Raw genomic sequence first — 18115 nt, forward strand, 5'->3', positions numbered from 1 at the left:
AAGCAAATTCTATCCCTGACTCTTCTCATATCCAAAACGCAGATTCCCCTTGACAGACTTACAGCCCACAGTGAAGACGCCAGAAGAACTAGCAAGTCCCACCCGCCATCGCCACGCTAGTTCAACAGCAGAGTAACGTTACTACTTGAAATGTGAAGTCTGTGGTCCAATTTGAGATGCTGGACAGACAAAGAACAACTTACATGAATTTAATGACTTCATTATAAATTTGCTCACACTTACCTCGGAGGCCCAGTTCTGATCCTGCTGGCCAAGTGCATACCTGCACTGCAGGGCTGGAAATCAGGAGCACTCAGCTCAGTAGAGGCAGGGAGTATTTAAAGATGCTTTCTTATTCATAGAGCCAAAGACAGTCCCCAGCACAAATTAAAACAGTCTGCACACCATCCTGGCTTGTGCTTTCTGCCATTGCAACAGAGACAGATGCAGAGGTAACCTGGTCCAGACCTGTAAATGAATGAGAGGGAGCACAATTAGCAGAGCAGCAATCAAATTACTACTTTACCCTTCTTTAGAGTGTAAACACATGCGTAAAATTGAATATTCACTTTTTGTGCAAGTATAAATGAGAATGCAAGTTTCAGTTAATGAAGCACGAGCCATAGATCGCTCGATAGACCACAAAGCAGAAGCCTGTTCGAAAAATTGCCTCTTGCCTGTTTGCACAAGCCAGCTGGCAGGCCAGGTTCAGCTAAGAAGTTGTGACAGTGCAACCCAAACACGCACCTACAACCCCACCTTGGGGTATCTCTGTACAGCTGTTGCTCACGACGCTCTAACATCTAGTTATTAACAACATTTATTTTGAAGGGTGCCCTCTATATGCAGTCTCACACTCATACACAAATCAAGCAAGCACAGCTTAAGCAGGTACTGTGTACCAGCTGCCTACGTGCACAGCCTTAGACTGTTGCTAATGCAAGGAAACACAACTTAGCTTCACCGGCAATAAAAGAGCATCACATCAGCTCACGTGGATTACTGGCATGCTGTCAGAGACCACAAGCCCAACTGCTGTTAAACTGTGCTGTCTGAGTGTCAGCTGTTCCCATTGACAATCTTTTTACCTCCTCCCATCCCCTCAAAAAGAATGAAACATCCCCTGAATCTTCCTGCATTCAGCAAAGGCCAGCTGAACCACAGTACGAGTTATCTGCTTCCCTGTGGGTCAGCCTGCAGGGACAACCATGACAACCTTTCATCCACCGTGCCTCCGAGCTACTGGGCAAACAACCGCAAGTTCTCAGCATCAGAGAAGCCAGTCCCACAGAAGGTGCTGGCAAAATGTCTGCAGGGCACACGGACTTGTTCAGCACCTTCCTGCAAAAAGGCAGCGCAGCAGAACAGCGTCTGCCCTCAAACCTCTCTGATGTGACCTTGTGCAACTTCTCTTTCATATTAATGCATTTAAAAAAAAAAAAATCACATTCTTCATATTGACCTCCTGTATAACATAGGGCGGATTTGACTTCCCATAATTGATCCTGGAATTAGAGCTGAGCTTTCAGAAGGGTATCTGATCTCCATTTGGACATTGCAAGTCATGGACAATCCACCAAAGCCTGCATCAGCTGCTCCCTGGCTTCGTTCTCTGCAGATTTGACATTTTTGGACATTCAGCCTTGTACTAGTGACACTGAAAAGCTTTCTATTACCAAAACTTGATCATTTTTGTGGGTCCAGTTTAATTCTCCTGAACTTCATCAGCTCTGCCTTGTTACACAATCTATGGAGAGAAGAGTCAGTCCAAGCCCCTCCAAGTGAGTCCACATAAAGTCTCAGGTGCCTGAACTTAGGATGATACTGGTCAAATTATCCCTTAGGCTTCTCTTTATAAAGGTGAGCTCTTATAACCCATCTATTGGTATTTCACAGAATTAGGGATTTTTACCACCCCATTTACCCACCACGTCAGATGCCTGTGATGCAGAGCAGGGTGTGCTCCAGATAAATGTTTCCAAGAGCAAACCTCAAATTTGTGTTTCCAGCTGACCAGCCCACACACAGAATCCAGATGCACAGATGTGCTCCACAAACACACTCAGATATCATGTCTCTTTTTGACAGGTGTTGGAAGCAATTCAGTAAAGTTGCATTAATGCAACTTTAAAGCAAGAGGACTCCAGGCTAAATTTTAAAAAAAAAAAAAAAAAAAAAAATCCAGAAGGAAGTACACATAAGATGACATGGCTCTTTTGTAGGGCTGGTCATTTCATCTTCCTCCTCTTCCTTTTTACTTTTCCCTTCCAGAGGGACTCAGGCATTAGGCTGAGCGTTGAACTGTCGGTTCAGATTTTCAGCCTTAAGAGATTAATTTCCTTTATGACTTGAGTCATGCCCGTACTAACCTTTTGCAATTGTGTGTGTGTAGTTAATCATATGCAGCTACGCTGAACCTGATTGTTAAAAGGCTGAGTAAATATAACTACACCCTCGTTATCTTGTTTAAAGGTAGAAAGATTAATTTTAATTCTAAGTGGAAATACTGATTCAGTGAATAAGCCTGAAATGTAGCGGTTTTCAATTACACTAAGAAATTGGTCTTTTGAATTTCCAAATTATGCAAGGCAAAGCAAGTTCAATTTAATCTATACGTGGCGATACATTTGCCATGTTCATAGTGCTGTACGTCAGTGGGCAATAGCTAAGAGGCAAGTAAAAAATGTAATGTTGGCTGTTGGTGCCCTCCAGGGGCCAGGCCGAGCATAGGTGCCTTGCCTGAAAGCTAATTTTGGAGCATTCAAGCAAATACAATAAATATTGCATATTATTACCCTGCTTTAAAAGGGTGCAAGTGCCATTATTCATGCTACCCTCAGAGGACGGTTTCTCTTCACGGCCCCACAGACACTGGGGCTTGATCAAACAGGAGCAATGTAAGGGAGGTATGCATTTATATCTGACTACTTCCACTCTCCCTGCCTACCTTCCTAAGAAAACAAGGTTTATATTTGATCACGTTGTGCCTCCATCTGTCCTCTTGCATTAGTGTGGAAGCCTTTGCCTGGATTCCAGTAAACCTGGGGGACAAGTAGAGGTGGCAAATATACTACATGCCATAGAATTTTCATGAAAAAGGCATCGAGAAATGAAAGCAACTAAACTTGATGCCCCACGTGCTGCGCAGCTGAAGCACCAACTCAGCCCTTACACCCACTACAGACCAAACCATAGGGTGAAAAAAAAATCCAGAGAAAACTCAATCTTGTAACTTCTGTCCACAGCAGAAGTCACGACGTATGCCCATTTTCACCTGCAGCTTGCTCCAGCTTTACATCAAACTACCGATACTCTCCAGTGGGCTTTACACCCTCTGGAACAAGACACAAAGCATCCTTTTGCCCTCAGTTTGCAGATTAGTTCCTTGTGTAAGGACTACTACTCCTACTTTCCCTTGCCATCCCATGCCACAGCTGCCGCAAAGCTGGACATCAGAGAGGGCAAAGAAAAAGCAGGATCGTCAGAGTTCAGGAACAGTCTGCATTAGCCCGAAAGATAAACCGCACATCCTATGCATAACATACCTCCAGCAGAGAGCTCCGATCCAGGATTGCTCTGGAATTAGTGGAGCTCTGCACTGCCTCCCAGTGCACGCGATTCAGCAACCGCAGACAGTGTGGCTGAGAGAGGAGGTGTTTTATCAGGGCACAGGTACATTAGTGTTTCTCCTACTTAACGTTCTCATACATTATGAGAAGATGTTGCCAAAATAAGGTTTGCATTATTGTAGTCTCACCTGCAAGAGCAGCTACACTATATGGATAATTAAAGCTTTGGTATACTAGAGGTGTCCATAGCACACTAAAAACACATCTCCTTTTTTATCCTCACAGCATAAATTATCCAATAAAAGTCTTAGCTGCGGAATGCTCCTCTTCCACCGAAGTGGGTATGGCACAGCTACTCTGTTTCAGGGGTTGAATTTTCAGTACCTGCTAATAGTTTTCATCCCACTATGCATAAATATTTAAATGAAGAGATTACATCTTCTTACAGGCATAAGTAGGCAGGACTGCACTGGATACTGCGAATGCCTGGCAGGGCACCACACGCTCAGCTTTGAGCCCTCTGCTTAGCACCAAGGCCCAGATGCTACTGACCTAATACACCGACGCGGCGTTTGGACATCATGAGACTTCAAGGGCTACAGCTGCTGAAGGAAGTTCTACCATGCAAAGTGCACAAGACAGCTGCTGACTAGACCTGCTGAGAGTTACCTTCTCCCTCCCCCTTTCCCTGCACAAAGCTCTCTAGTCATGTCAAGAATTGAGACTTTAAAGACGAGGAGAATCCAAAAAGTCTCTGACGTAATTAATATCAGATAATTGTTCTGAGTCTTCTTTCATCTGCCAATTACAAGTGGAAATTGAGTCTGGGGAGCTACTGCAGATCATCTTTATGCAATTACGATTTATGATGAACTACCCAGCTCCAGCAGCACTCCCCAAGCTACAGCACAACGATTCTAAACGGAAGACCTGTAGTAGCAATGACATAACGTCAATTCCCAGTATTTAACATGCCCACAAGCTAGAACGTACGCTCCTGGTTGCCGCTGTATTTGACCACATAGCTCATGGATGAAAAATTACTTCAGAAATCAGAATGGCAGGTAATTAGCAACACATGCTGTCTTCTATTACTTTGTTTTGTTCTCCTTAAACCATTTCCCATCCATGCTCTTTCTCACTGTTTTCAAGGTTTGCTGGTAGGAAGCTTCAAACTTGAAAAGCAGTTTTAGCTTCTGGCGATGCAAAAAAAAAAAAAAAAAAAAAAAAAAGTAGTAGCAATCTGACAAATTTGGGATTCAGACTGAGCATAGTCCCAAAGAGCTAAAGATTTGACAATGAGCAGTCCAAAACCTGACTGCCTTCACTATGTACCAGCTCACCCTCAGCACAAATACAGCTCCATCTTTTTATCTCCCAGACATACTGAAGACATCAGCCTCTTATTAAGAGAACGTCAGTCAATACCTAAGCCAATACGCCACGTGCTGCTTTCTGCAAAGGCAACAAGGAAAACTCTACTCCTCCGAGCCCACCTCAGCTGAGCCATTTTCACTGACATTAAGTCAAGACTGATTAACGTGGGGATTCTGGAAGAACAATTCTATTACATTTCATGCCTTTCACTTGCAGAAGTATGAAAGAAAACTGAGCGTGGTTATTTGGATCACCCGTCGACCAGTGCGAGAGGCAGCTCCGCAGGTTTGCCAGTGCTGGACACTGCTGAGCAATGCAGCCCCTCACCAGCACCTGCAGGTGGCACGGTCCTCTTGCGTATTTCTAATCTATGCTCTATAATCACATTCGGGGGGGGGGGGGGGGAACCCTCTTTCTAGATGAAACGAGGTTTCAAAGATTATGTACTGATTTATGATTTATTTTGTTCAAAACCATCAATTGAAACAATTGCTTTATTTTCCACAGGCTGCACTGGATTAGATTTAGAAAACATTGACAAGAAAAGATTAATGCTGGAGAACACAGAATGAGTTAAAGGAGATTGACAACGAAATACACACCCAGCACAGCGCTCAGGACTGCAGAATATGAAGACTCATGAAAAGCACGACTCATATTGATCACAACAGTAGCAAACATCTTCAAATAATGAAGCACCACTCGTCTTTGGAATTAAAGTTCAGCTCGTATTTCTACCTCCATCGCATTTCACTGCAAAGTTTTTGCAGAGTGACTAATCTTTTAACTCCTAACAAGGTATTTTACCTCCACTGCCGGGCTGTCAAGCAGTGCAGGTGTAGAGACACTCATGTGCCCCCCATCCAGGTGGAAGAAATTGAAAATTAGTATTTCAGGTGGCTTAAATTGTTGTGCTTAGCTTGAAACACCTTTTAAAATGATGCAGCCACCTTCAAAAAAAATCAGAACTTTTGTTGTGTCTTTCTCAGGCACTGGTCACTTCAGAAAGTTCAGTCCAAGGTGCAGTGAGGTCTCAAACATCAGCACGCTGACAGCGTTACAGATTCTTCACACCAAGCCATTCAACTTGCCTTTAACTTTATGCACAGTGACACGACATTCACCATTTTGTGTTTTTAGGCTGCATTGCACGTATATAAATACAGAACGAAAATGGAAAGGAGAATAAAAGCTACAGCTCAACCATGAAGAATTTCCATTGGCACTTTAAGCTCACCAACAGCTTTTTCAAGGCACAATACAACTCCTGGAGCATCCACATCCCATGGCAGATTTTTATGGCAAGTAACACAGGTTTGCTCACGGGAGTTGTCGGAGAACGCGCCCCAATGCATTTCTCCACGAGACAGAGACTACTCCATAGGTTTCCCCACAAATATTACACAGCTCCTTGGGAAGATCTCTCCCCCATGAATTCTGCCTGATGACAAATAGGATCTCCATAGTGATCCAACCAGGAAAAAAGAAAACCAACAGCTTTTTTCAGGTCAGGTCCTCAGCCTGTACAGCTACCAGGGATGGACAACGGGACGGTGTGGAGGTAGGACCACCGACCACGGAAGGATGTGCCTTAGACTCCTCTGTCCTCACAGCATCCCCCTTCCCAGCCCTATAGCCACTATGAGATACAGGATCTCACAGTCTTTACATTGAGGCTACCAGGACATTGATTCCCGTAGGAAAGTATGCACCAATATGTTTACGCTTGGTTCAGCTGCCAAGCTGCCTCAAAATAGGAAAGAAATTTTGAGGCCTAACCATTAAAATTAATGGTTTTGTAGCAAGCCTGTGATACCTTGGCCACAGAACAGAGTGATTCATAGCACGTGACAACATTTCAGTAATCATAACTGCTTTTGAAAATAAAACTACAGCTAATCAGGGTGGTCTTGTTTCCCTTAAATACATTAAAAAGTCATTACCTCAAGAACTCATTACATCAACACAGCACTCCTTAAAGGGACAGCATTAGGCAACACCAAAGGGCTTTTGAGATGCTGATACTCCGTTCTTCCACCATTTCCTTAACGGCCCAGTGTCGTCATCCGACAGCTAGAAATGTTACACTTCTAGTTTCCCTCTCCAAAGCTTCTTGCTGCCCTTCACCAGCACAGTCTTGCTGAGCTTGGGAAGCAAATCAGACTACTCATATGTATTCAGCACATTTTCTCCCCTGGGCCTAAATTTAAAGTAGACAATATGTTTCAGAAATATTAATTTAGATGAGATATTTTAAGTGTAGCATAGGAGCTTCCCAGAATTTTCCTTCTCATGCTTCTAGCTTCGTTAATCAACTCAGCCCTGTCAAAATACATTACAGGAAGACGTCTGTAGCCAGTGTGGTCTAAGGCATAATCATACCTCAGAGATGAATATTTACAAGCCAATGTCTCCTCTTTAACAAGGACACCAGAAACCAAACTGCCTGGCAGTTGCACAACGCTGCAGTTAACTCCTCCCGCACCGGGAGACTTCCTGCACTAAAAAGGGAGCAAAGCAAGAGAAGAGCAGCACACAAACTGGGAAGTGTCAGTACCCTGAAGTGCAAGGAAAACAGCAGACCTTGAAAAGAGCATGTTTCAGGTGGGAGAAGTCAGAAGGAAAAGCCATGGCTTGCACAGGAGCAACCAAGGAGCCAGCCTAGCTCGAGTGCTCCTGAGTTACCTGCCACAGGTCAGCAATAAAGGAAAGGGGAAACTCCCCTCCAGCTTTACCAAGATTTCTAAAGCTTCTTACTACATTACCAATCACGTTGTTGAGAGACTGCAAACAAACAGCAAAATCCCGCCGCGGAAGCACTGCGCACATCCCTCCCTACCGCTCTAGATGAGAAGATGGTTCCCACACTGAAGAGCCATATGACAGAAGTTTGCCGTCACAGAGCCACAGGGGGGGAATTACAGAATATCGGCAACAACAGCAACAATGCTGAGAAGCTCTTAAGTTCAGCAGTATTTGAGCCAGAATAACACAACTGTCACTGCTCCGTTCTCACAGAGCACAGCACCCGTACCAGCTTGTCACGGCAAGCTGTAAACGCAAGCCAGAAATCCTCTCCCAAACTTCACACTCCTCCTGAGCCCTGACACCCACATATCACCCATGCCCAGCCCACTCATCTGGGATGCCACCAACATCAGGCAGTGCCCTCTGCAATCCACCCTCCAGCCCTTCTCTTCTGCCTGTGGTACACCCCAGCTCTAATCATCCTGACAATCCTAGGCTCACTGATTAGGCTGAAAATAGGCATGACTCTCTTCTCATTAGCTGTATGCAGAGCACAGCCAACAGGCAACAGCCGTGTGGCATTTCAATTTGAAAAGGTTTCTCAGTACCTTATTTCCTTCTTGTTTACACCTCCCATGTTTACATTTACGTTGGCCACAAGAAATTGCAGGAGAGGGTTTTTCTGTTTATAACACCCTTTGTTCCTGCTACAGCCGCAGCAGGATCCCAGCTCCCACTCAATCTTTAAGTGACAGAATAGCTAGCATAGTCATGCACAAATTGCTAAATGCAGTCAAATGCTTCTTCTGATCTGGACAGAAGTATCTTTCCAATTTCAATACACTTGCATGCTCTAATCTTTGCATGCCACAGCTCTTGCTTCTCAGCCAAGAGTAGAAGCAGTTTCTGCACTGCTTGTTCTTCTTTGCAACAATCAAATCCAATAAATAAGGACAAACCAAAGAATAAGTTTTCCTCCACCGATGGATACACCCTCTCTAGATTTTCAGATGTTGTTCTTCAGATTTCTCCCAAATAGGACAGCGCTATTAAGAGCTCTGCATGTCATTCCAAGAAACTCATTTGAGTGTGTGTTGGATAAAGAGCTTGCATCAGTCTAGTGACGTTTTCTCCAAGCTTAATTAGCTCAGGATTGACAAGCAATAGTGATAACCTATATGCTCTTAAAGCTTTAGAAAAAAAAAACCTAAAGCTGTGGTCCACGCTTCTGTCATTCTCCCACACTCTTCTACAGAAGACACTCCAGTTAAATACTTGCAGTTCCATAACTCCTCTGGTCCTAAACCCAGGCACTGCCTCCAAGAATGGAATCATTTCTTGGTGAATTCTGCTCCCTCCCAACAAGCTACAGTTCAAATTCACACATAAGTTCACCTGACCAAGTGGTACCAGTTATTGTAACAGACAATATACTCAAATACTGCTCCTTGCAAACACAACTCCAGACCTGTGAACCGAGACCCAACCTGTTTCCTTAATCAATTGCAATAACATTGATCCAAAACTCTCCTCACAGATTGAGAGCCCCTTTGGCTCCAGAACCACGACCCAGAGGGATGCTCCCTCCCTTGGCAGGGGCCTCTGCAGCTGTACACAAGACGTGTTGGGCAAGGGTACGCAGGGCGAGAAGGGACACAGCAGAGACGAGAGAAGCCTGCAGATCGGACGTCAGGTGTTTGCATGGGGCCAGGGGAGGTTGGGCGAAGAAGGGCTGTTTGGGGGATCGCACACCCCAGCATGCCTCATGGTGAGGACAAGAGAGGTTATGGAACTGAGACCGGCTGGGATAGGGTGAGAAAGCCCTTTGGTCCGAAACAAACTATTCAGTACTTTCCTGTTACGTGATCTATAACCATACAATTTGATTTTCCAGAAAAAAGCACAGCAAGTTACAGCTCCTGTCTTTGCTCTCCACTTATCTAGGGTCCACATCCATAGCAGGAGATCTTTCAAGAGTAAATGCAAGACCTTCCCATCCATACTGCTCGTGGTCTCCAAACGAGCCAGCTGTGAGCCCCCCCAGAGCTGCAGTGGAACTGAGGAGCCACATTTAGTAGTGCTAAGTCTAAAATTATCTTAAATAAATCCCCCCTTCTTCTGGACCAGTCCTTCCCATTTACATCACCATCCATCTGAATAGCATGAAGTACTACTATAGAGCTGATAATTACATTTTTACAGAGATTAGATGTTAAGTGTTTTCTGACTGTATTTAGGGCTCAAACACTCCAGTTCAGTATAGAAAGAAAATTATTCCTATTTTCCCCAGGGAAAAACAGTAGTTTCCATTGAATAGAAAAAGTATTTCCCCCAAAGAAATTGCATTGGCTTAAGACCAAGAACAGCCAGATTTCAGGCCTGTACCAGTAAGAGATTCTCAACTTTAAACTCTGAAATTTCCCCTTTAAATACCTCTGAAAGAAAGGAAAGAGCTCCTATTAGTATTACTCCTAGAGCTGAAAGACCTTCAGATATCAAATCCTGGAATTATTCAGTTACTCTGTGCTGAAAGAGCAATTTCAGAGTACTTGTGGATGTGGGTATTTAATCATTAATTAGTAAGCTTCTCTCTCAGTCCCAGATCTGCAAAAATACATTCTGCACAAGTGGAATCAAAGCTAGGCTTACAGAAGAATTAATACTTGAAGCCTTTGGGGGACTTTTTCCTCTTAAAACAAAGACACTACTCACTCTCGCAGTGGCACCTACCTACCATCCCGAGGCAGCCTGCTCGCCCAGTACCCACAGCACACAAAAACCTCATACTCACCCAGCTGCAAGGACAAGGAGGAGACCAGCATCCAGAGAAAAAACACAGTCCTGCCATATTGTAGACAGAAATAAGCCTAAAACATCCCCAGCACGCTCCAAGAGGAGACAGAAAGCCCAGAGGAGCTCAGCCCCAATGCTGCCCAGCCCCACAAAGCCCTGGGCAGGGGCCAGCCCAGCCCAGGTGGGCTCAGATTAACTGATCCCGGTGGGCTGGGCTGCCACAGCTGAGCCCCATCACACCCTGCACGCTCCCAGAGCCCATCCCCCACGTCAGACAGACCTGACGATGCATCACCCAGCGTGTGTCTCTTTGGGGAGCATCTCATGGAAACCCCGATGTACCCGAGGAGCTCGGCACACAGGCACAGCAGTCACACGGCACCTGGGTTTCAGCTCTTCTAAGGCATCGTGCAGCTCAGAACTTTCTAGTCTGTGACAAATGTTAACATTTCAAGTTTTTTCCTGAATCGATTGCTGAAATATTGTATTCTTAATGTGTTAAAGGATTGTAAGCACTCTTTTTCCTTTGTACCAGGAAGAATATGCAATACTTGAACGTACATGACAACAAAAAGGTTGAAGAAGTCTATCACTTGCAAAGACGTGCCTACACAGGGTTGCAAAGTACAAGTGTTCACTCAGATTGGTAAACACACTAAAGCTTGGTAAGTGCCACTGATGTAATTTCAACAGTGCTACAAAATACTCAGCTAGAACTCAAATTCAGCAGCACAGCTCAACGCACACCACTACTTCTGAAGCAAAAAACTCCAAATACCCATTCTGTCCCATGCTGCAGCAGTTTCCCATTCTTGTTGCTCCCTCCCAGCATTCCCATTTCCAATTGCTGCAGGAGAAATCACTTGCAAGGCAGTCTGTGATGCTGATCAGTTTTTTCTAAGAATTAGTCTGGAATCTTGGCATTCTCCATCTCTTCTACAGGACAGAAGGCATCTCATGAATATTATTTATTCCCTCTTAAACAATTTTCTTTAAATCCTTCCAGGTTTCCTTCAGTAAATGGGAGACTATAATGCATGTGGAAAAAATAAGATAAGAATCTGCTAGAATCAAACTTTTTTAGTGCTGCTAGTTTAGAACAAAAATGTACAAAAAGCATACAATATAATTCACATCAGATGGAAATCGTGCTGACTTTTAAAAAAATAAAACTAAAGTGGCACTGACTCCTTCCCTTACATTTCCTGATTTGCTTTTCAGTCACCTATTGACAAGAGTTCATTTGTGAGAAACATCAGTAACATACAGTATTAATTATTAAAGTTATGTAATTTGCAGACAATATCAGCACGAACAGGGTCAATTCTTATCTGAAAAGTAGTACTGAATGAAGTCTTTAAGAAGACATGCTTTTTTTGAGGACAAAACAATTAAGCAGCAGGATTTGTTTCTGTGTCTGGGAATCTCTTCCTTCAGAATTACTGTGACCACTGCAAACTGGTTTTACACCGGTGCCCACTTCCTGACCTAAATCTAAGCGAAGGTCCCAGGCAGTACCTTAAATGCTCTTTCCTTCCTCAGGTTGGAACAACAAAAGGAACGGAGATGTTGAAAGCAGCCCAGTGGAACCATCCAACCGCGTTTGCTAATGGGCCACTTTCTAGCTTTCGGCAAGGGAATGCTATTACGTTCCTTAATCCACCTGCAAAACGATGATGACTTTAACTTGCTTTTAGGAACAAGATATGTGTGCACAGAGTGTGCTATCTGACGAGCCAGCCACCCGTACATGATTGATCAGCGTCCTACCTCGGGTGTGTCAGAACCACAATAATATGACAAATTCTCTTCGTCATGCTTCAGCTTTTGCTGGTTGTTAACACAAAACAGGTGTAAAGCAGAGGAATAAAAAATACCAGCCGTCATGGCAGAGATTGGAGAAGAGGACTGTGAACAAGGGGCTAACAGAAAGCATCCCTAGAGACCAGCCTTCAGCAGAAAGGACTGTCTGAACCTGCCTCCAGCAGACAATCACAGGATAGTTCCTCCAATTGTTTCACATTAAACTGTTAGTTATACTTAGAGCTATGTTTCATTAGTCTTTAACGAGTTGCAAGAAAACTGCCCAGGATAACCTTTGGTACCCACCTGGTACCAAAGTAGGACATGTACTTTTGAATACTCTAGGTTTCTGCCGTCGTTTTTAGGCTCCTGATTAGCTTTTGAAAACTTGATCTGCAGAGACACCAACCAAAATCAGAGCTTTGTTTTAGGGTATGTACCACCGATCCAGCTTGTACCATCGACGCAGACCAGTAAGACAGAGAAAGTACTGTGTCTCCCCTCGAGCTGGCAATCAAAACTCAAGAGTTTTAACTGACTGTCTCACTACTGCAACCAGAAAACATTACTGAAGTGCCTTTTGCTGACACTCAGCTCTGGAATTTCCAATGTCCTCTGAATTAGCAGAATCTGAGAATTTTAATCGCCTCTCCCATAAATCTTGTTCAACGTAGTCCTGAATTAAAGGTCACCGAGGCTGAGAGGAGCCCTTCCTTCACCGAGTTTGGGAACAAATAACTCTGAGTTCTCTGAAACCTACTGAAGTCTATCATACACTTGATCCTGCCTTTAGTTTTCCTTTTTCATGCCTGATCCATGACCTATGCTTTGTTCTGAACATGAGAGCTTATCTGCAGCCACATCTTTCCCATTTTGGCTCTCAGGCCTTTGTATAAAATGTTTTCAAATACAGTCCACATGTTTTTTAATATACTGAACTTGAATTTCATTTTATGGAACCCAAGCAACTGTGTTTGGTAATTTCTTTTCCCTTAGATCTATCCATCCGATTTTTTTCTTAAATACCAGCCATGTACTTACTGTACTTTAATTTTCTGATGTGGCCTCGCTTCAAGTTTTGACATTTTGCTGAAAAGTTTCAACAGCAATTAGTCAAAACACGATGACGTTTTGGTTTTCAGTTTAATCCATACCAGAGCATAGACCAAAGCAGTTTCCTTCCGGTGAACACAGACTTTCTAATTACACTCACTAATCACAGGAGTAGCAAGAGCTTTTTCGGTGGAGGAGTGCCTCTGTGCGTTCACGCTCCAGCCTAATGAACATGATTTGATGCTCCTTCACGCTAAGTGACAGCTTCCACATCAGCAGCTGGGCGCAAGGCAGGGCTCGGCGAGAAGCCTTGGCTCCGGTTCACAGTCCTCACCGACTCCCCCCCCGCTGCATTTAGATTCCTGTCTCCCCTAGAATCAGCTTTGATGATCTCCCAACGCTTTCTGATTTAACTTTTTGTCACTTTAAAAAAAATATTCTGATTGCAACCAATTGAATTAACTTACCCAGAGTTAGACAGCGCTGCTTCCAGTGGTTATGGCACAAGACTGGGAGACCAGAAACTAAGACCATTGCTGTAGGGCTGCATCTCAAATCTCATGGCTGAAGTAGGATATTTAACCCTACCCTTAACCGGTTTTGAGTGAATTCTGGGTCCTGACCTGCTCCAGCCCTCCCAGTGCAGATCAGCGAGTGCACCTCTCTTCCTGTGCCCTCCAAAGTGGAATGTAAATGTTGCCCAGAGGGGACAATTGCATTAGCGGACTAAAGGAACCCAGATCTTTACCACTAAGCACTTTTACACCCAAAGTATGTCACACCTTCAAAGTTTCCAACAGCAACGTGGGTCTGTGTTGTTGCCCCAGAAACAACTGCATTAACGCAGAGGGGACAAGTGGGTTTGTACCCACATCTCCTGAGCTGTGCTGGAACATCTGCTACTTAAAACATCAACCTGGACCCGTAGCAGTGTTCTGTGTAAAGGGATATGTATGGACAAACAATTTTGACTCCATATTAATATTATTCAAATTTTCACAAATATTATCACTATGGCAGCAGGTAATTACTTGGCATTCCTTAGCTCAACATAACGTTGTGTCAAATGTAAAAGTAAAACAATACAACTTAGCTGCTTTAACATCTGGAATAAACATTTCCAGAGTATTACACTTTTCTTGTCAGTCTGGTAAGCTAATAGACCATTAAATACTAAATATTAGAGAATGAGGAAATGTATCTCACACATATTCACAGCGATAGCACCCCTGAAGAAGGATGGTTGTTTCACACTGGCTGCGTCGCTAATTGCAGTGTGCATCCACGGCACAAGGTAGGACCCTACAAATCACCATATGGCAAGTGAGTATCGTAACACCATTTTGTATCCTAAGTCATTTAGGAGCTTATTAGAATTTTACCCCAGATTCAAACTGGTCTGAATCATAAGAAAGTTCTGAGATAAGACGAAATTGCACATCCTGAAACATTTTTTCTGAAGTCCTGTCAAAAACTCTCCTTCCCAACAAATAGGAAATGAAGGAGAGAGAAACAACATTTAAAACACGTACACAAACACTCAGACGCAACTGCAGCTACCCACACAACAGCCAGAGCAGGCCAGATTTCCAGGAGCGGGGACACCAGCCCAGCCAGCCCCTGCAGGCTCCATTCATTGTGTTGCTCACGTTGGGGGCAGACCAGCAGCAGCCCGCAGTGCCGGCGCTGCGTCACCCAGCGACGGCGGAGCTTGCAATTTCCCTGATGAGACAGTTTTCCAGATGCTCTGTGCTATCAGCCAGCAGCAGGAACGATGCCCGGGCCAAATATGTAATACAAGGCAATGCGAACCATGACAACAGGAAGACAAGGCAATGTGAGACAGTGAGCTCGCTCCTTTAACTAACAACGATACAACTCGCAATTCCGTAAAATTACAGAACTTTTCTCCCCTCTACATTTACACACAAGGGTAACTAACTATCTTCAAAAATAAGCAGGCCCAATACGGCTCGCATCGCCAGGATTGCAGCAAGTTTAGTCACGCTAACACTGCCCATGAAGCATCCCCAAGGGAAAGCAGTCTGTAAACGGTGCATAACGAGGTGGGCTACAGTTTGTGTCTCTCAAAAAGATTGAAAGTAGGAAAAGGATGAATCTGGAATTCTGGCTCTGTAACATAATCACCCATCTGAAAATGAGGATGCATATATATATATATATGCACACACATATATACACACATATACACACTTTTTAACCAGTTATGAAGTGTAAGGGCCAGCTCGTCTCTCACTGAAGCCAAGAACTACCCTAATGTGACTGCAACAGGCTGTATGGACCGCACGTTGCAGCAGCAAAGCTCCTTGAGGGCATGGCAGGGACTGGAAAGTTCTGCTAGAGAAACTTTCACCCATGAAATGCAATTCCTGATGCCCCTCATAGCAGAGAGAGCATGTTCTGCTGGCTCTGATTAGCTGGCAGGGAAGAGCTGAATTAAAAGCAAAGAGTGAAGGATAAATACTTGTTATCAGAAAAGCACTAGGTGATCGCATCCCAGTCCCAGGATTTTATTCACCGATCTCACCATTTGGCCGCTCAAACTGTTCCAATATCTCTGGGTATCATTGTCATTACATTGTGTAACCATTAAAAAACTTAAGAACGAGGTAATTGCTGCCAGCAGGCGAGGAGACAAGCTTTAAAGCACCAATTTCAAGCAGATGTGATACACGAATTACAAGTCATAAGCATGTCTTTTAACCATAACACTGACCAAGTGGCTCCCTTCATGTACTTAATGTTGCTGTACAGAGTCAGCAGCTACTTAATAGTGAAATGCTTCAGATTATTTCATAAATCCCAATTTTTATGCTTTTACAGTATGCATGACAAAACTGAATTACCCCCAAATCAGCAGAATAAGGGAAATGGCCCTGAAAATGTAAAAAAAGAAGAAAATCCATGACTTGAAATCCTCTTCCTTACTCACCTACAATACTTTTTATTGACTTTTCATACTTGCCAGGAAATTAAATCTCCTGCAATTAATACATAGCTTTTAATTAAAAAAAAAAAAAAAAAAAAAAGGTTGTATTTGTGCTACTAGACAACATTTGTTGCAGATCCTGCAGAACTTGGCCACCTCTAAGAAAGGCCTAGGCATAGTCTCACCGATGTCCACACAAGATTTATTCCAGACTTTAAGATGAGCATGGCAGGATGTTTCACAGATGCAGCTGTCGGGTGCAGTGGCACTTTACCGTATATGACTATGTAAATGAAGCACATCTACAGATTTAAAGAACTTATTCACAAAATTCTAGGGGGTTTATCAAAATTCAAATACTTTTTTTTTTTTTTCAATTTCTACTTTGGGGGAGCAGAGATGTGAGAGGAATTTGAAGGTTTCTGGCTTCTTTTTCTGAAAAGCAAGAACTTTTGGTAAAAGATAAATAATCGAAAAAAACTTTCTCTAATGGAAAAAAAAATCTTTTTCTTCAAAAGGCATGCCAACAGAGAAGTTTCGTTCAAGCCAAATAGGTACATTTTAGATTCTGCTGCAACAGTTTCGGATTTTGATGTATCCTGACTACCTCAGTTATTTACTAATGTAAGCATAGCAAATTATCTGCTACCATCTAGCTGAAGCTATTAGACTGCAGTTAATAATTTACTGCTCAACTCATCTTTATTCTGAACATACAAATTATTAGTTGATTACAGGTTTTCTGTAGTCATCTATGCAAATGACTGCCCTTGCCATTCATTACTGCCTCCTTTTCCACCTGCCCGTCAATCAGCTCTTCTTGGTGATGCCAAAATAACATTTCACACTTGTGCTGTTTGCGGAGTGATGGAGCTTAAATGAAAGCATAAGCGGAGGAGCCCACACAACCGCTATGTAGCCTCTCAGGTGTGTGATGCTGACATTTGGGACGCATGATGTTCACTGGGTTTTTGGCGCTTTTGGAAGATGCTGTGAAAAGCGCGTAACACAACGCACTGCTCCTGTGCAGCACAAAGACAGACTGTAAGTGAGAAGGTAGAAACTAGAACAAGTCTCGAGCTCTTTGCACATCTGCTCTCATACGTGCAGGCGTGTAGGGTAACAGGGATGGGTGGATTTGTGGAGATGCAGGACTATTAAACGTGATGCTTTCCACAGAGACACGTCCTTCTTTTTGAGACCTGACCCTTGCTGACTCCGGGGTATTTTGGCAGCCTCGCACATGCAACGCAGGGCCACCCTTTACGAAGTACAGCCATAGTATCAGCTTGCTATGTGGATCTGGAGCGCTTTATTCACAAGATCCTATACACCAAGTATTTCTGTCTGCACACAGAAGGCAATGGGTGCCACTGCCCGGACTGTCAGCTCTCTACAGCAAGTATTTTCTGTAACCCCTACCCTGTGTAGCAAATAAGGCAAAGATCTTTATAAAAAGGACCAGTGAAATGTCTCAATAGATTCATTTTAAAAGTTCACCTAAAATAAATCTGTTTGTATACAAAAAACTCTTATTGCTGACAGAAATAAAGAAAAAGAAAAAGAAAATATTGATAAAATACAGTGCCAGCCTGAAGATTTGGAAAGAAATGGAGCAGTGGCAGGTGCCTCCTCTGGTGAAGTAGATAGTAACGTGTAAGTCCAGACGAGCTTCAAGAGTTCGATCTACAGCAGCTTTACCCGTTTTTCCAGCAGGCACTGAGAATGGGTTACTAATAGTTTCCTGCTATCTGCTAAAACAACAATTGCTTAGGTCATGGTAAAAAGCCAGGATATCTGGCTGTATTTATTCTATTACAAG

General features: G+C 43.5%; 1 long non-coding RNA gene across 1 annotated transcript in view; it reads right to left on the reverse strand.

Moving 5' to 3' along the window:
- The window catches only part of LOC129211366 (uncharacterized), a 208597-nt gene that overhangs the window by 135251 nt on the left and 55231 nt on the right, over positions 1 to 18115 (reverse strand). Inside the window, exon 3 of the long non-coding RNA XR_008578824.1 lies at positions 244 to 468. This is a non-coding gene — a long non-coding RNA (uncharacterized LOC129211366). The remainder of the gene's footprint in view (positions 1 to 243; positions 469 to 18115) is intronic.

This window comes from Grus americana, chromosome 11 (genome assembly GCF_028858705.1).
Source record: "Grus americana isolate bGruAme1 chromosome 11, bGruAme1.mat, whole genome shotgun sequence".
Taxonomy (NCBI): Eukaryota; Metazoa; Chordata; class Aves; order Gruiformes; family Gruidae; genus Grus; species Grus americana.